General features: G+C 40.0%; 1 protein-coding gene across 2 annotated transcripts in view; it reads left to right on the forward strand.

Annotated features, from left to right (window-relative positions):
• Positions 1-20,258, forward strand: part of NEBL (nebulette) — a 451,526-nt gene that overhangs the window by 55,200 nt on the left and 376,068 nt on the right. The gene's annotated exons all lie outside the window — the stretch shown is intronic.

Genomic DNA, 20,258 nt, shown 5'->3' on the forward strand with positions numbered 1-20,258 from the left:
AGCTTGAAAAGGAAAAGCAGTATACATTCTTTATTCATCAATCATCAGAGGCCTTTGCAACTTAAATGGTGCTCACCATGAGCTGTTCGCTACTGTTTTGGGGATGGAGATGGAAGGACATCTTATCAATACAAACCCATAGATTTTATAGATTTGATATGTTTGAACCAGTGGCAGTCATCCTTTTTGATATTCAAATTGTCCCTTCTGGCCAGTAAAGGCTCCTTCAGAATGGCTTGTATGTCTTGGCATTATTCTGAGCCACTAACTTCCGGGCAGCGGTTTGTATCTCTAAGTAATTGGATTAATTGGTCTTTAAGATTCCTTTTAGTTTTAGCTCCCCTTACAGACAAAAGAAGTCATATTTTAATATTCTACAATAGTCTCATTGTAAAAATATACTATTATGATTTCTTTCTCTTTAGAGTTTATACAGTAGGTGGATTAATGATTGGGAAATATGAAATGTGTTTGTTTTTTTTCCCCTCTGATGACTGTTGCTATGGTTTAGGACACTGCTACCCTCTAAGCTAAGTATCAAAATAAAGAACAAGACAAATGATGTAAACATTTCTATACTGAAGGCTGTAGTGAGGCTTACCAAGGAAGTCCTTGATTTTGGAGAGTGATTGGTTTCAAAGTATACCAGCATTATGGTTGTCATGCCAAATGTGTTTTTTTTCTCACCTTCAATGTGGGACACCAAGCAGGAAGAATAGATAGCTGCATTTCTTCCCCAAGCCCTGGTAAGGTGGGGAGAAGGCTAAGGAGGGCCTGAGGCCCCCCACTGAGCTGTTCAGGGAAGTGCAGAAGGCTGCAAAGCTGGCCAAGACTTGCCAGGTGGCTGCAGAGTCAGCCTCTGTCCCTACAAACCTGGAGCCAGAGCGTCCATCCAGGCAGTGCCTGAACCAGATCCAGGCAAGTAGGCCAAGTCCCTGAGGCTGTCCCTGGGACCAGAAGGGATAGCCAGAGGGAAGCGTGGATTTACATTCCAGGACATAAAACAAAAGCTCATCATGTCTAAGAAGAAGGAGCGGAAAATGACTTCTTATAAATGCTTGAAGGACACTGTCTCCTACTGAATCATATATAATAACATTTAAGAAGGGCCTGATTTTTTGTTTCTGTGTCCTGTGGTGCACATGTGACTTCAAAGGCGCTCTGTGGGGTGCAAGGAGAAAAGAGCATGCTTTTATTTCAAATTTTGGCACAAATCCTCCAAACTATTTTTGATGGCCAGGAAACAACACTCACATTCCCTCTAAATTCATTTGCATTTAGCAGATCCACCTTTGTTTTTGTGCAGTGAGTTTCCATTTCTTCAACCTGTGTGTTCAACCTTCCTTGAGGCTTTATTTTGCAGGAAAAAGGCAAGGGTGTGATGGTAGATGATTCTCAAACAGCCCTGCTCGTTAATTGCTCCCCGCCCCCTGCCACCCTCCCCCCCCCCCACGGACTACTCCTTTTTTCCCATTATAATATTGTATTCAGAATTTAAACCAGTTGTTCATAAAACTGTTTAAAACCATGAAACACCCTTTTAATGGGAGTCTTATGTTGTAGGAAGGAGCTCCTGGTTTCACTTCAATCTGAGGGGACCCCTTGGTGATGAGCAAATATAGCTTCAATATAATGCATGTGCACAGTGAGTGGCTGTGTGTGTGTCAGTGTGAGTGTGAGGCTGTGTGTGTAAGCAAGTTTCCAGAGACCTTAAGATTCTATTGACCAGAGAAATTAGAGACATGAAGGTTGATTTCAATGATTCTGCCTCTCTATGACCAACACAATATAGTTCCTTTAGCTTGTTTTGGGGGCAAGTTTCCTTTGTGACCTCTTTACCCTGCCTTATCCTGGCTACTACTCGACATCTGGACTTAAGAGCAAATTGATACAGGGTATGCTGTTTTTATTTCTTTTATTTCAAACATTAAAAGATTTTTTTAAATTTATTGATTAGAGAGATAGGAGAGAGAGAAAGAGAAAGAAAGAAACACCAATTTGTTGTTCCACTTATTCACGCTGTCATTGGTTAGTTCTTATATGTGCCCTGACTGGGGATTGAACCCACAACCTTGGCATGTTGGGATGATGCTCCAGCCAACTGAGCTACCCAGCCAGGGCCTTGATAATTTTTATTACTGTTTTCTAAACTCTGTATTCCTATCCTGTTTGAAACTTTGAATTCTGATATACTTGGGTGGTAGTTCAGCCTACCTAATTTAAAAAGTCATCCTAATGAGCCCAGAGTGGTTGTTTTATTGCCATGAGGGTCTTCTGACTTCTCAGGAAGAAACTTCCAGTCTCTGTGATCTCATCATCTCTGCTAGGGGAAAAAGGCCTAGTCCAAGGATTACATGTCAGCAGAAAGGCAAGATAGTAGTAGCTTCAACAACTTTGGTATTAGACTTCTTTTTATCCCTGATAGTTAAAAACAACCATGTGAAAATCTTACAACCTAAATAAATTCTTAACATCATAAAAAAAATAACATATAACTCTGGTGTTTTTCTCTAATCGTTGTTAGTAATGTTGCCTTAAATTATACAGGTCCGTAATACAGTATGATAGTTATATCAATATGCTAAATGATTTTCCTCCATCACCCTCATCTTCCATCAAAATAGAACCTTCCCTGAAAAGTTGGGTTATGGGTAGGATAAATTTATGTTGGCCTAATAAACAATATTATGATCTAAAAGCATTTGTCACAGGGCCAAATATATAAGGTATTCTATGGAATTCTAGAAATACTAAGAAATATCTCAGTCATTTGCATATATTCTGTTTGTACAAAATTACATGAAATGGTGTTAGTGAAAACACACACACACACACACACACACACACACACACACACAGAGAGATTTCCCTCGAAGAGCTTATTTGTATTTTCTAGTAGAGAGAGAGAAAATAAAACTTTTCTAAAATTTTTATTAAATAACATAAGGAAACTTCAACCTAAATGTTAAATTGGTTGAGGTTATATAATTTGGGTTAGACAAAGGGGTAAGGTGGGGTAAAAGAGAACTTTAGGCATGGAAATGGCACTGGTAAGTCCAGGAAAAAGGACTTGGTGGTGAGCCTTTATGGACCACTGGAAGGCCAGGATGACTTGATTGAAGAGTTGATGTGCTTCAAAGATTTAGTGAGTGTTTACTAAGTTGCAGTATAGGAAAGAAGTTCATGATAGAGAACTTTAAGAATGTGAAGTTTTAGTTACAGACATGAAGTAGCAATTAGACTCAAACCATATTATTCCTAGTTTAAGAAGTATAGACTGTTTGCCAAATTGAAAGAAAACTATAAAATTATAAGCACTTGTGGTAGCACATATAGTGGAATATCCTAAAATGATTCAAAGAGCAAATTTATCTTTGACTTTGCACGAGATGATTCTGCTGTAAGACCTGCAAGAGTGAGAACCTTGTCTTATTTAGCTTTAGGTTTCCCAAAAGGTGCATCTTAGCACAGTACCTTGTACATGGTGGGTTTTAAATAGTTTCATTGATTGAATGAATGAATTTAATATGAAGAACATCCTTTGATGTTGGCCTCAAAGAGGCATTTTGTAAATGACAGCCCTTTAGAAAATAGGCTCCATTTTTCAGGGAATATTGCTATGCATTGGTAAAGTTTCCTGCTACTAGGTTTTTTTAAATAAATATTTTTAGGTTATTATTAGAACCAGCCAAAATGATTTAAATAAATTTAAAATTTTTTTTATTTTAGTGAGAGAAGGGGAGGCAGCGACAGACTCCCACATGTGCCCCGACCATGATCCACCTGGCAAGCCCACTGAGGGGGATGCTCTGCCCATCTGGGGCGTTGCTCTGTTGCAACCAGAGCCATTCTAGTGCCTGAGGTAGAGGCCATGGAGCCATCCTCAGCACCCCGGGCCAACTCGCTCTAATTGAGCCATGGCTGCAAGAGGGGAGAAGAGAGAGACAGAGACAGAGAAAGATGGGAGAGGGGGAAGGGTGGAGAAGCAGATGGGCACTTCTCCTGTGTGCCCTCACTGGAAATCGAACCTGGGACTTCCACACGCCAGGGTGACACTCTACCACTGAGCCAACTGGTCAGGGCCCAACCAAAATGACTTTATTGAGTTATCTTCTATGACTTTGGTAACATAGAAGGTTTGTGAGACTTGGTTCTTGGCATTACAGGAATTATGTTAAAACTATTCATTGGGAAAAAATGAGAACATCAAAAGATAAGGTACAAGGCAGAAATACTGGAAGGGAGAGTAAGTGGGCATCTTCACTAATGCCCTTCATTTTTTTTTCCCTAAGAAATTGAGCTGTATCATATTTTTAACTCTTGTATCTACTGATGGCTCAAATCAATATCTATTCTAGATTTCAGACCTGGACACTGAGCGTTTTCCCATCGTCTTAAGCTTCAGATCTCTAAACCCAGCCTCATTAAGTTCTTTTTCCTTTATGTCTATGAAGAGACTTTTAGCCACATGAGTCCAGATATACAGCACAAATGTGGTAGGAGAAGGAAATGAAGTGATACTCTTGGGACTTTGATGGAAGACATAGATGGTAGAGCTTTGACTTAAGGGTGCTGAAAAAGAGATGTTTTAGGGCAAGTGATGCAATGGGAGAAATCTCCATGTTCCTTGACCTGAAACATGCCTAATATTGGATTATCAAATTTTGATAAATAGAATTTTGCTTTACATGTTATAGAAAAGCTTAGTATTGAAAAGATGCCTGTTGCTAAATTTGCATTTTTCTAACTCTATTTTTCTGGTGTACCAGTAGGTTTACATGCAAATTCACTGATTCTTAGCCCCCTGATTTCCAGGCTGTGTTATGTATAGCTGTCAATTAGTGGAATGTTTTGTCATGTTGTAGGCTATCACCCATGGTATTTAAACAAAGATGGCATTACTATTTTAGATACTGAAGACATGAGCCTGGCATTGGGTAGGTCAGTGTTCAGCAAACCAAAGCTTATGAGCCACATGCGGCTCTTTGGCCCCTTGAGTGTGGCTCTTCCACAAAATACCACGTGTGGGCACTACCTCCATAAGGAGTGTACCTACCTATATAGTTTAAGTTTAGAAAATTTGGCTCTCAAAAGAAATTTCAATTGTTGTACTGTTGATATTTGGCTCTGTTTTCTAATGAGTTTAACCACTGGGTGATTAGATTGGTTCTCTATGAGTCCTTCAAAGATTAAGATTTTATCATTTTGTGGTGTTTCATAAGAGGATTATTTAGTAATTTACTTTTACTAGAATGTAATATACTGATAATTCGCATGCATTGATTTTGGCTTTCTCTATGGCACCCAGAAAGGCATAAATTTAAACACTTATAAATGACTTCCAAGGGTCATTGTCGGAGTGTTCATGAGTTATAATGTGATTGTTGAATTAAACTAAAATATTCTTTGACTTTGTTTCTTGACATAGAATTCACTTGTAGGGAATGAATTAGAAGCACTGGGTTTACATTATCATGGCATTAAGGTGGTCTGTAGACTGGCTAACGCCTGACCAAGTTTATAAAGTTATATAAAGGCTTGGGCAACTCTCTGTAAGAGAGGTAGAAAGAGATAGAAAGACATATTGACTCCTTCTTTGAACTGAAGGCATGCAAGACAGGGGATGAAAGGATGTAATTTTGGGGTGCTTGATCTATACTGTAAAAAAAAGTTTCGGAGCCAAGCATATTTAGAAATGATCTCCTGGGTTTTCAGCCGTGTCCAATTTTCTTGGTCTGATGCTTTCAGAGGTTCTCCCTCTGCTTCAGGGAGGAAGCTAGAGGTTATTGTATGAAGCTTGAAAAATGTAGTTTCTTTGGATCCTTTGCCAGTAATTCCATCACCATCCTGAAACAAAGAACATGGTAAACATCCACAGCTTACACAATGAAAGAATTCCTTTGAACCTGATCGACTGTAGAGAAAATATCTTTGCAGCAGCAAACGCAAAGCTGTGTGTATCTAGCATGAGCCCCAGACTTCACTCTGGTGTGCCTTCCTCTGGGGAGCTCAGTTCTCTCCAGCAACCATCTTCATTCTCGTCCTAACACTTTCATCTATGATCCTGGATATTTTTTTGCCACCATTAAGTACTTGTGAAAGTACCGATTAATAACTGTAGAAGGAATGATGGAAGACCAAATGCTTATTTCACAACCACCATGGTAATTAATAAGTGATTCAAGAAGAATGATCAGTGGATGCTAAAATCAGTGAGTGAAAGGTTGTTGGGGAACAGAATATTCTCAGTGTCGCCCCTTGGAGTACTTATTTATAAAGGGAGACAGGCACTTTTACAATGGAGACTACATTAAACATGTGATCAAATGTAGGCAATTTAACATCACCCAAAGAGAAACAAATTGATGTCATATACCCGCTGATTTGATCTCTGCCTGTCACTTAGGCAGCATTGCTGCCCCGAATGTTTAACCTGAATCTAATCATGAGGAAACAATCAGACAAATAAAAAAAATGAAGGCTTGTTTTCTTAAGACATGTCAGTCATTATAGAGCAGAAAAGCTGGGGGAGCTGTTTTTTGATTAATGGAGACTAAAGAGATATGACATCTAAATGCAGTGTGTGATCTCGGATTGCACCATTGATCAGGGAAACAGCTATAAAGGACCTTTATTGGGTTATTTGGGGAAATTTGAAAATGGATTCCATATTAAATATTGTATCAATGTTAAATTTCCTGAGTACAATAATTTTGCCTATATAAGAGAATGTTCTTAACTGGCTTATATTGAAGTATTTATAACTTAATTATCATGATGCTTGCTATTAACTTTAATAAGACTATATGTAAAATATATAATATTATTGCATATAACTTACATATATAAGTACTATATATGATTATTCAAATATACTATATTATATTAACTATATTGTACATATTTGCCTTATATACACATTCATACATTTGTGGTCTGTATAAAGCAAATATGACAAAATGTTGACAGTTGGTAAATCTAGGCAGAGGGCATATATATATATATATTTTTGTATTTTTCTGAAGCTAGAAACGGGGAGAGACAGTCAGACAGACTTCCACATGCGCCCGACCGGGATCCACCGGGCACGCCCACCAGGGGGCGACGCTCTGCCCCCCGGGGGGCGATGCTCTGCCCCTCCGGGGCATCGCTCTGCCGCGACCAGAGCCACTCTAGCGCCTGGGGCAGAGGCCAAGGAGCCATCCCCAGCACCTGGGCCATCTTTGCTCGAATGGAGCCTTGGCTGCTGGAGGGGAAGAGAGAGACAGAGAGGAAGGAGAGGGGGAGGGGTGGAGAAGCAGATGGGCGCTTCTCCTGTGTGCCCTGGCCAGGAATCGAACCCGGGACTTCTGCACACCAGGCCGACGCTCTACCACTGAGCCAACCGGCCAGGGCCTAGGCAGAGGGCATATTAATTGCACTATTTTTGAAAATTTTTTGAGATTTGAAAAATTTCAAAGTAAAAAATTGGGGGAAAAAGAACTTTTGTTTTAGGGATATGACTGAGCTGTCAAACTCATATTCATGAGAATATAGCATCTCATTACTGTTGAATTAGCAAAATTAGATGGCACAGGCCACAGCGGATAAGTATTCACAAACATAAACTAAATGAGCTCGATCCAGATAGTCTGGAATTAAGTATTTTTAGTATAGGACAACTGTTGGACATCTTAATCTTTCTCTTGTTTTGACAATATTGAATTTCTTCTATTGTGAGTCCATAGCTCACAGGATTGTTGTAAGAATTAATGAGATAATGTAAGTGAAAGTGTTTGTAAACTGTGAAAATAATGTCTCTAAGTTTCTTTGTGTTTAGGGTGTATGTAACAAGTTTGTACTGAATTATGAGTTCATAGGGAAAAAAAACTGGATGAATGGCTTTATTAAGACTTGTTCCATACCATGTATAATTTAGAAAAATAAAGCTGCCTCCATTTAGATGAGATTAACACAGTTCTGCTTATGGTAGATCTAGAACACTGTCCAAATACATATTTTACTTGTTAGCTTTTCTAGTAATGGAACAAAACTTCACTTAAAAATAAATTACTAATTTTAACTTATTAAGTTCACATAGATTCAAGTGTCCCACTCAGTATAACACCCTTACGCTCCACTCCCGTGTCCAGTGTCCATCATACCCCCTTTCCCCCCTCCCCCTAACTCTCTTCCCCCTTTCCTCTGGGATTTGCTGTCCTGTTATCTGTATCTATGTGTTATGTATATATAATTTCACTAATCCCTTCACCTTCCCTGATCCCATCCCCTCATCCCCCTTCCCTCTGACAGCTGTCCCTCTGCTCCCTGTGACCCTGCCTTTGCCTCTATTCTGTTTCTCAGTTCACTTTGTTCATTAGATTCCACACATAAGTGAGATAATATGATATTTGTTTTTCTCTGCTTGGCTTATTTCAGTTACCATAATAATCTCCAGGTCCATCCATGCCATTCATTGCAAAAGGTAAGATTTCCTTCTTTTTCACAGCCGTGTAGTAGTATTCTATTGTGAATATGTACCACTGCTTTTTAAAAATTTTTTATACAGAGACAGAGAGAGACTCAGAGAGAGGGATAGACAGGGACAGACAGACAGGAACGGAGAGAGATAAGAAGCATCAATCATCAGTTTTTCATTGCGACACTTCAGTTGTTCATTGACTGCTTTCTCATATGTGCCTTGACCGTGAGGCTACAGCAGACCGAGTAACCCCTTGCTCAAGCCAGCAACCTTGGGCCGAAGCTGGTGAGCTTTGCTCAAACCAGATGAACCCGCGCTCAAGCTGGCAACCTCAGGGTCTTGAATCTGGGTCCTCTGCATCCCAGTTCAATGCTCTATCCACTGCACCACCGCCTGGTCAGACTGTACCACTGCTTTTTAATCCACTCATTTAGTGAAGGACACTTGATCTGTTTCCAGATCTTGGCTATTGTAAACAATGCTGCAGTAAACATGGGGGTGCATTTCTTCTTTTGAATCAGTGATTTTGTATTCTTAACATATGTTCCTAAAAGTGGGATAGCTGGGTCAAAAGGCAGTTCCATTTTTAATTTTTTGAGGAAATGCCATACTGTTTTCCACAGTGGCTGCACCAGTCTGCATTCCCACCAGCAGTGCAGGAGGGTTCCCTTTTCTCCACATCCTCGTCAGCACTCATGTGTTGTTTTGTTAATGAGGACCATTCTGACAAGTGTGGGGGGCATCTCATTCTGGTTTTAATTTGCATTTCTCTGATGATTAGTAACACTGAACATTTTTTTTATCTGCCTATTGGCCATCTGTAAAGCCAGTAGCCGCGGCCACCATCACAGCCGCCTGGCCCATGCAGGTTCGCATTGGATTCGGGCAGATGGTAAAGAAACAACAGAGCCAAGAACTGGTGGGCCACTAGTTTTAATCCTACCTTGCACCCAGTGGGCAAGCAATACACACAGTGGGAAAACACGTCCGTTTCCATTCAGGGCTCCCAAAGCCACTGACTTATTCGAGTTTCCTAGAATCAAAGGTTTCTAGCTCATCAGCCTTATTCACCTCTGTTCCCCATCTCCTTCTCTCTACACAAACTCTGCACAAACAGGTTTCTCCTTTAGCACTCCACCATCTTGGCTGCTTCTCCTGGCCTCATCCACGTGGTCTTTCTCTGCACTCTCACAGCATGGGCTCCTCCTAGAAAGTAATCACTCTTCTCCCAGAACAACATGATTTCTCTTCCTTTCAAAACCTTTTGGCGCCTGACCAGGCGGTGGCGCAGTAGATAGAATGTTGGACTGGGATGCGGAAAGGACCCAGGTTTGAGACCCCGAGGTCGCCAGCTTGAGCGTGGGTTCATCTGGTTTGAGCAAAAAACTCACCACCTTGGACCCAAGGTCGCTGGTTACTCGGTCTGCTGAAGGCCCGCGGTCAAGGCACATATGAGAAAGCAATCAATGAACAACTAAGGTGTCAAAATGAAAAACTGATGATTGATACTTCTCAACTCTCTCCGTTACTGTCTGTCTGTCTTTCTCTCTGACTCTCTCTCTGTTCCTATAAAAAAAAACAAAACCTTTTGGCACGAAAATCCTCCCCCGACACATATTAACATAATCACGCCCATCCCAAGCAATCACCTGGGTGACAGGCTTCCACGTGGGCAGCGCCATCTTTAACAAAGTGAGCATAATATATTTTATCTGCCCAACACCATCTGTATGTCCTCTTTGGAGAAGTGTCTATTCAGTTCTTTTGCCTATTTTTTAATTGGGTTGTTTACCTTCCTGGTGTTGAGTTTTAGAAGTTCTCTATAAATTTTGGTTATTAACCCCTTATCAGATGTATTGGAATATGTTCTTCCATTGTGTGGATTGTATTTTTATTTTGTTCATGTTGTCTTTAGCTGTGCAAAAGCTTTTTAGTTTGATATAGTCCCATTTGTTTATTTTGTCCTTTATTTTACTTGTGTGAGAGATAAATCAGGAAAAATATTCCTACGAGAGATATTAGAGGGTTTAGTGCTTATGTTTTCTTCCAAGATGTTTATAGTTTCATGACTTACACTTAAGTCTTTGATCTATTTTGAGTTTATTTTTGTGAATGGTGTAAGTTGGTGGTCTAGTTTCATTTTTGCGCATGTAACTGTCCAATTTTCCTAACATCATTTATTAAAGAGACTGTCTTTACTCCATTGTATGCTCTTACCTCCCTGTCAAATATCAATTGTCCATAAAGATGTGGGTTTATTTCTGGGTTCTCTGTTCTGTTCCATTGATCTATATGCCTGTTCTTATGCCAGTACCAGGCTGTTTTGAGTACAATGGCCTTGTAGTATAACTTGATATCAGGAAGTGTGATAGCTCCCACTTTATTCTTCTTTTTTAAGATTGCTGAAGCTATTTGTGTTCTTTTTTGGCTCCATATAAATTTTTGGAATATGTGATCTATATCTTTGAAGTATGTCATTGGTATTTTAATTGATATTGTATTGAATTTATAGATTGCTTTGGGTAATATAGACATTTTAATGATGTTTATTTTTCCTAACCATGAGCACAGTATGTGCTTCCACTTGTTTGTATCTTCCTTGATTTTTTTTATCAATGTTTTATAATTTTCTGAGTATAAGTCTTTAGTCTCCTTGGTTAAATTTACTCCTAGGTACTTTTTTTTTTTATTGTAATAGTGAAGGGGATTGTTTCCTTAATTTCTCTTTCTGACTGTTCATTGTTGGAGTATAAAAATACCTCTGATTTCTGAGTATTAATTTTATATCTTGCTACTTTGCAGAATTCATTTATCAGGTCTGGTAGTTTTTTGACTGAGACTTTAGGGTTTTCTATATACAATATCATATCATCTACAAATAATGATAGTTTTACTTCTTTTCCAACTTGAATGCCTTTTATTTCTTCATTTTGTCTGATTGCAGTGGCTAGGACTTCTAGGATTATGTTGAATAAGAGTGGTGAAAGGGGGCACCCCTGCCTTGTTCCTGATCTTAAGGGGATTGCTTTTAATTTTTGCCCATTGAGTATGATGTTGGCTGTGGGTTTGTCATAGATGGCCTTTATCATGTTGAGGTATGTTCCCTGTATTCCCACTTTGCTGAGAGTTTTGATCATGAACGGGTGCTGGATATTATCAAATGCTTTTTCTGCATCTATTGAAATTATCATGTTTTTCTCCTTCCTTTTGTTTATGTGATGAATCACATTGATTGATTTGCAAATATTGTAGTAGTAGTTTTTCTTTGTTTATTTTTTTTGACAGAGAGGGAGACAGAGAGAGGGAAGATATGGATAGACAGACAGGAAGGAAGAGAGATGAGAAGGATCAATTCTTTGTTTTGGCTTATTAGTCTCCTTAGTTGTTCAGTGATTGCTTTCTCATATGTGCCTTGACTGGGGGGCTGAAGCAGAGCGAGTGACCCCTTGCTCAAGCAAGAGACCTTGTGCTCAAGCCAGCGACCTTGGACTTCAAATCAGTGACCTTTGGACTCAAACCAAAGTCATGGGGTCATGTCTATGATCCTATGCTCAAGCCAGCGACCCCACGCTCAAGCTGATGAGCCTGCACTCAAGCTGGAGAATCCTGTGCTTAAGCTGGTGACCTCGGAATTTTGAACCTGGGTCTTCTGCATGCCAGTATGATGCTCTATCCCCTGTGCCACTGCCTGGTCAGGCAGGTCTAGTAGTTTTTTGACTGAGACTTTAAGGTTTTGTATGTATAGTATGTCATCAGCAAATAATGATAATTAGTTTCACTCCTTTTCAATTTGGGTGCCTTTTATTTCTTCTTATTGTCTGATTGCTGTGGCTACAACTTCCAGAACTTTGTTGAATAAGAGTGGTGGAAGGGGGCACCCCTCCCTTGTTCCTGATCTTAAGGGGATTGCTTTTAATTTTTGCCCATTGAGTATGATGTTGGCCGTGGGTTTGTCATAGATGGCCTTTATTATGTTGAGGTATATTTTCTGTATTCCAACTTTGCTGAGAGTTTGATCATAAATGAGTACTGGATTTTATCAAATGCTTTTTCTCCATCTATTGATATAATCATGTGAATTTTATCCTCCCTTTTGTTTATGTGATGAATCACATTGACTGATTTGCTAATATTATATAAGACTTGCCCCCTGGAATAAATCCCACTTGATCATGATGTAAGATTTTTTTAATGTATTGCTGGATCCGGTTTGCTAATATTTTGTCAAGAACTTTAGCATCTATGTTCACCAGGGATATTGGCCTATAGTTTTCTTTCTTTGCAGTGTCTTTACCTGGCTTTGGAATGAGGATAGTGCTTGCCTCATTAAAGGAGTTTGGAAGTCTTCGCTCCTCTTGAACATTTTGAAATAGCTTGGAAGGATAGGTGTTAGTTCTTCTTTGAATGTTTAATAAAATTCGCCTGTGAAGCCATTGGTCCAAAACCTTTGTTTGCTGGGAGTTTTTTGATAACTGTTTCAATTTTATTTGTTGTAATTGGTTTGTTTAGGATTATTGATTCTTCCAGATTGAGTTTTGGATGATTGAATATTTCTAGGAATTTATCCATTTTACCTAGGTTGTCCAAATTTTTGGCATATAGATCTTCATACTATTTTGTTACAATCCTTTGTATTTCTGTGGTGTCAGTTTTTACTTCTCCACTTTTATTTCTAAATTTATTTATTTGAGTCCTCTTTTTTTCCTTGATGAGTCTGGTTAAAAATTCAACAATTTTGTTTACCTTTTCAAAGAACCAGCTGTTGGTTTCATTGATCTTTAGTATTTTTTTTTTGCCTCTATGTCATTTATTTCCACTCTGATCTTTATTATTTCCTTCCTTCTATTTCATCTGGGCTTTATTTGTTGTTATTTTTCTAGTTCTCTTAGATGTAGGGTTAAGTTGTTTATTTCAGCTCTTTCTTTCTTCTTAAGGTATGCCTATAATGCTATGAACTTCCTTCTCAAGACTGCTTTTGCTGTGACCCATAAATTTGAATTATTGTATGTTCATTTTCATTTGTTTCAAGGAAGTTTTTTATTTCTTCCTTGATCTCTTTGTTAACCCATTCATTATTTAATAACATGCTATTTAGCCTCCAAGTGTTTGAATGTTTTTTCAGTTTTTCTATTGTAGTTGATTTCTAGTTTCATGCCATTGTAATCAGAGAATATAGTTGATATGATTTCAATCTTTTCCAATTTATTGAGACTGGTTTTGTATTCTAACATGTGGTCTATCCTAGAGAATGTACCATGAGCACTTGAAAAGAATGTATATTCTGCTGCTTTGGCGTGAAAGGTTCTGAAGATATTAATTAAATCCAGTTGATCTAGTGTTTCATTTAAGGCTGCTGTTTCTTTGTTAATTTTCTGTGTGGAAGAGCTATTCATTGATGTTAGTGGGGTATTAAAATCCCCTACTATTATAGTATTGCTGTTGATCTCACCCTTTATGTCCATCAAAATCTGCTTTATATATTTAGGCCTCCTATATTAGGCACATAAATATTTACAGTGGTTATATCCTCTTGTTGCACTGCTCCCTTTATCATGATGTAGTGATGTTCTTTATTCCTTACTATATAACCTTTGTTTTAAAGGCTATTTTGTCAGATGTAAGATTGCTACCCCAGCTTTTTTTTCATTTCCATTTGCATGAAATACTTTTTTCTATCCCTTTACTTTCAGTCTATGTGTATCTTTTGTTCTGAGGTGGATCTCTTGTAGACACTATGTATATGGGTACTGTTTTCTTATTCATGCTGCTACCCTATGTCTTTTGATTGGAGCGTTTAATCCATTTACATTTAAGGTTATTATTGATATGTAGGTGTTTATTGCCATTTTATTATTTAAATCTACAATCCTCTTTTTCAAGATTTTTTTTTCCCTTTGCTCTTTTTATAGCAGGCCCCTTAACATTTCTTGCAGTACTGGTTTGGTATAATGAATTCTTTGACCATTTTTTTTTTTTGGTTTGGGAAGCTTTTTATGTCTTCTTCAATTTTAAATAGTAGCCTTGCTGGATAACGTAATCTTATTTGTAGGTTCTTATTTTCCATCACTTTGAATATTTCTTGGCCATCCCTTGTGGCCTTGTGTTTCTGTTGAGAAGTCGAATGTCATCCTTAGGGGGCTTATCTCTCAGTAATTAACTTCTTTTGTCTTGCAGCTTTTAATATTCTTTCTTTGTCTATTAACTTGGGCATTTTAATTTTGATGTGTCTTGGTGTGTAGGCTTCCTTGGATTTCTCTTTAATGGGATTCTCTTTGCTTTGTGAACTTGTGTGACTTTTTTCTTCATCAATTTAGGGAAATTTTCAGCTATGATTTCTTCAGACAGATTCTCTATCTATTTTTTGTTCTCTTCTTCAGGAACCCCTATGATGCAGATGTTGTTTCTCTTCATGTTGTCACATGTCTGTCTTTTTGCACCTCTTTTTGTTTTGCAGCATTACTACTGTGCTTATCTTTATCTTGTCTTCTCAATCACTGATTTGATCCCTGCTTCATCCAGCCTGCTGTTGATTCTTTCTAGTGCAGTATTCATTTCTGATATTGTATTTGTCATTTCTTGACTGTTTTGTTTTATGATTTCAATGTCCTTTTTTGATGCTTGCTATCTCTTTATTTAGGTGCTCATTATGTCCATCCATTCTTGCTCTAAGATCCTTGAGCATCCTAAAAATCATTATTTTAATCTCTGCATCTGGTAATTTGGTTACTTCCATTTTATGTAGTTCTTTTTCTGGGGATTTCACTTGTTGATTCATTTGGGTCACTTCTTTTTTGCCCATTTTGTCTGTGTACTAGGTAGTACTGTCTGACATTGAAAATTTTGTGGTGTCTTTATGAGGAACATGGGATTGATGGTACTGAACTCTAAGCCACCTGTTTTCCTTGTTCTAAGAATGCTTCTTGAGGTACTGTTTTTCCTCCTGTTGTATGTGCGTATTGAATGCAGTTGGTCCTTTCATAGTTATGGTTATTCCTTCAGGCTGGCTGGCTCTAAGGATCAACCTTGATCGTGTGTATTACACGTGGTGCAGATTTGGTCCTGTTGGGCGTATTTATTCTTTACAGTGTCTGATGCCTGTTAGACTCCCCCTTTGGGCGTGCTGCTTTTATAGCTAACTGAGTCTAGGGTTGGTGCTGTCTTTCACTCACTACCAGTTGTGTTGGCTCTAGATCTTATTGAGTTGGCTTCTTTTGTTGTTTGTAATCCACTGTGGGCTACCTGTCTGCAGCTATTGCTCTTTTTGCTGTTTGTGTCTGCATAATCTGTGCCTGGGTAGTGTGGGAGGAGCCAACCTGTGTATAAGGATCAGCTTCCTCCTGTTAGATATGACCACAGCTTTGTAAAAGTCCCAAGCTCTGTAAGATTTGTGTCTGCTGTTCAGTTGCTCCACCTCTTCTTGCAGCTGCTGGTCTTCCCACAGATTCTTCTGTAGAAAGACTATCATGTGGGCTCAGACTGGCCTCACCCAGCCAGCCCCTCTACAGGTTGCAAGCTTGTTGGGTTAGGGCAGATGAGGTTGGGAATTCAACCGAGTGGAACCCCCTACATCAGGAATCTCTTGGTCAAAAGATTAGTACGGGAAATGTGACCCCTACTTTAAAGCCTAATTTGTCAGCCACTGCTGGATACTAAAATTTTATTTCTCCCCAACAAGATGAGCAGCAGGTTTAGATCGAGTGAGGATGACTGTCCCTTCTGCAGATGTTATTACAGCTGGTGATACCCTAGTTTCAGGGAGGAAGACTGAGAGAGTCCTCTCCTGTGGCTGACTGCCCCCCCCCCCCCATAGTGGCTAAGCTCTTTGACCAGACCCAACAATAGGCTCACAGGGACCCACATATTAAATGTTCATGTTCCAAGCCTCTCTCTCTTCCCCCTGTAGAATCTAGCCCCACTGGGCAGGATATCCAGCACCCAGGCTGGCTGACCAAAGTTCCACCCTATCCAATGCACATGAGCCTCTGTGCCAGTGCTGATCACAGAGAGCGGAACTCACCTCAGCTGGGACAGGTGTGAGGAGCCGTTTTTTAGGATACCACTCTAACAAGTGTTGTTAGGTCCTGAACCAATGATCTTTGAAGCTGGCCCCTGGATGTGCCAGCCCTGGGCCTCCTTGGTAGGAATCTGGCACAGACCAGTGGGAGACACTGCCTGTGACTGGCCCTCAGCAACCATCTTGGAACTACAAGCAATCCAGAGTTTGTGGCTGCCTCTGCTGGGCCCAGGTGTACATGGAAATACCAAGCTGCACTCCTAGGCTGGCTTTTACCCACACTGGGCCTGGGGGATGGTCTGCTTAAAAGGCCAGGTTTCCCTGAGTCCTGCCTCCTGCAGCCTCTACTGGCTGCTTGTTGGGCTCCTCCACTGAAAAAAATGTGGTAGAGTCTAGGGCCTGTGGCACTTCAGGGATTAGGAAGGGTGGTGGGTGTGGCTCTGGCCCTTGGGCCCAGATATCAGTCTGTCCAGACTTTTTTCTCAGACCTCAGTAGGGTGTGGCCTCAGGAGTCCAGTGGGTGTGGCTTCTGAGACCCAGAGGTGTGACCTGCCCACAGTCTGGACAGTTTCTATTGAATCTCCCTTGGGGCAGAAGCACCAGTGATAGTCTTGGGAGTGTGTGGGGGAAAGCTCTGGCCTCTGAGCCAGAAAACTGAGTCACTGACTTGCCCCCTGCTTCCTGGCTTACTTCTCAGAATGGCCCAGTCTCATAGGGTTGGCAAGAGAGACTCCTGAGGGCAGGGCAGCTGCTGTCCTTCAGACTGATGCTACATGGAGGGGTTGGCTCCACCCAAGAAAAATGGCATCTGTAGTATTGGAGAATGACACTATGGGGTTCAGGTGGCTGTCCCCACAGTGTCTCTCTCTTGGCCTCCAACTTTATACTCTCCTCATGCAACTCTAGTCCTCTCAGCTCTCCGCCACCGGAGCCCCAGGTAAGTGGCTGTGAATGAGATTTTCTGCATGGAACCTTTAAGATGGAGCCCGAGTCTCTGAGAGTTCTGCCTCTTTCTTGCAGACAGAAACTTGGCTCTTTTTACCTCCAACTGCTGTGTGGGTGCTTCTTTTAAGCTCTAGGCTGGGGCTCCTGGCCTGGGTCTAAGCACCCACACCTCTCAGGATGACCCTGTCCTCAGTGAAATTTCCTCCGGACCCTCAGCTGCCCCTTGCTTCTGGGAGCAGGCAGCTCTTTCCGAGTCTCTGCCCTTCCTGCCAATCTCAGAGTAGCTTCTTCTGTGATCCTCGGTTATAGACTCCTCTTCATTTAGTCCAAAGTTGGTTTTTCAAGGTAATTGTTCTTAAATTAAGTTGTGATCAGAGGTGGAATAGGGTCGGTTAAGTCCCCAGGCACAGAAGAAAATATTGGGCCCCTTAAAAATAAGAGAGAGGGAAAATAAAAATACATGTTAACCATATTTTTAAATAAATAAAAAATTTTATGTACTGTTAATGTTAAAATTGCATATATGAAACCAAACTTGGTGTCATTAGAAAAAAGTGTAAAGTTGAGGTTTTGTGGGGCTGTTCTGAAGTCGGGGTCCAGCGAATGGACCCAGCGCGCCTGCTGTTAAATCCACCTCAGGCTGTAATCTAATTTGGTCCTGGGAAGTGGCAGTTGGAATGTCTGCCTACTGTGTTGCCATCTTGGAATCTTCTGGAAAACAACTTCACTTTTATGCTCATTTAACCAGTTGTGCTTATGGAAAAATCTTTCCCTAGGGGTTGACTAAAGAACAAACAAGAGAGAGCTTTAACATAACTCAACAGAACATTAAATAGAATGAAGCACAGAGTTGCTTGCTGTGCTGTTATCTTTCAGTAATCTCAATTAAGTTTTTAAATATGCTTTCAGAATTTTATTGTTACACTAAAAATAAAAATTAGTCACTGTATATGGTGTATTGGAATGAATATGGAAAATGACATTTTGCCCCCTCAGAAAGAGACAGGTGAGGTTATTTATGTAAAATAATGGTATTTTGACCCTGACTGAAAGAAATTGTATAGAAAGAATGATGACAAAGAAGAAATTAGTGAGGCATAGATATAACCCATTAGCTAGAGGAGACGTTCCTGTCAGTTATTGACCTCGACACGATTCTTCAAGTAGTATAGACAGTTGAGGCATAGCCTATGATGGGCACAGGTCTCACTGGAAATGGCTGGGAGTTTGGTAAAATAGCTAGAATGACACTAGTTTACTAGCTTTGTCAGTTGGCATATGAGATTATGATGATGAATATTATAAACAGCAGTCATTGAGTATGGACTATGTACCAGGAGCAATGTTAAATACTTTTTATATTTTTCTCAGTTAAATCTCACAACATCCTTGTAATATATATTATAATAATTCTCCTCCTCCTCCTCCTCCTCCTCCTCCTCTTCTTCCTCCTTCTCCTCCTCCTCCTCCTCCTCCTCCTCCTCCTCCTCCTCCTCCTCCTCCTCCTCCTCTTCTTCTTCTTCTTCTTCTTCTTCTTCTTCTTCTTCTTCTTCTTCTTCTTCTTCTTCTTCTTCTTCATGTCTTCTTCATCTTCTCCCCCCCCCCCTTTTTTAAATGTGACAATAGGGGAGATACAGAGACAGACTCCATATGTGCTCCGACCAAGATACACCTGGCAACCCTTGTCTGGGGCTGATACTGTGCTCATCTGGTACCAATGCTCTCAATCAAGCTATTTTTTAGCACCTGAGGTGGAGGCTCCATGGAACCATCCTCAGCACATAGAGCCAACGTGTTCAAATCAGTCAAGCCATGGCTTTGGGTGGAGAAGAGAGAGAGAGAGGGAGAAAGAGAGAGAGAGAAGGAGGAAGAGGAGGAGTAGAGGAGCAGATGGTTGCCTCCTCTGTGTGCCATGATTGGGAATCGAACCTGAGACTTCCACTTGCTGGGTCAGGTCAACACTCTACCAATGAGCCAACTGGCCAGGGCTGATATATAATTGTAATATTCTTATTTTATAGATAACTAAGGTGAACTCAGAGAGATTAGAGAACTTGTGTACTACTCACACAGAGAGTAGTAGCAAAAGTGCTTCTTGAACCCAGGCTGCCTAACTCCAAAGCCGATTTTCTAACCACCATGCTATATACTCAACAGACTCTCCAAAGTTGGTATTATAGAAAACAGATTAGAATGTGCGGAAACTTTTAAGAGATAAGACGTATTTTTAGTGATGATAGAGTAAAAGTGACTGGAATGAGTCTCTCAAGTAAAAAAAAATTAAAGAAAATATTTAAAACAACAGTTTTAAGACATTTGACAAGTAGCACAAACTGATTCAGGTGAGAGAAACAAGAGTTTGTGCCAGTTTACCTCGAGTAGAAATCACGCTGCTCACAAAAATTAGGGGATCAGGAACGTGCAGATACTCCAGTACTTCCAGCCTTTTGTACAGTGCATTTTCACCAATGAAGTAAAAGTTGGTTTTGCATCTCATTTGCACAATCAAACAACTTTCTTTGACTTGTCATTTGCTTTTCTGATGTTCTTGTTTAATGAAAAAAATCAAATATTTTTTTATTGCTTCATATTCATTTTGAAAAATCCCCTAATTTTTGTGAGCAGTATATATTTTCAGCAAAATAATAGAGCCTAGCTATCCCCTCAGGAGAAGACACAGAGTTCAGAGTCTGAAGAGGCTACAACCACTAGAATTCACACGGTAAGGTCTTGGATAGGATGGAACTACACAGAGACAACTCGAAGGTCGGTGGAGTTTTCAGTGAAGGCATGTGAGAAAACTGTCAGAGGCCAGGGAAAGACATTGCAGAGAATCAG

The sequence above is a fragment of the Saccopteryx leptura genome, chromosome 5, assembly GCF_036850995.1.
Source record: "Saccopteryx leptura isolate mSacLep1 chromosome 5, mSacLep1_pri_phased_curated, whole genome shotgun sequence".
NCBI lineage: Eukaryota > Metazoa > Chordata > Mammalia > Chiroptera > Emballonuridae > Saccopteryx > Saccopteryx leptura.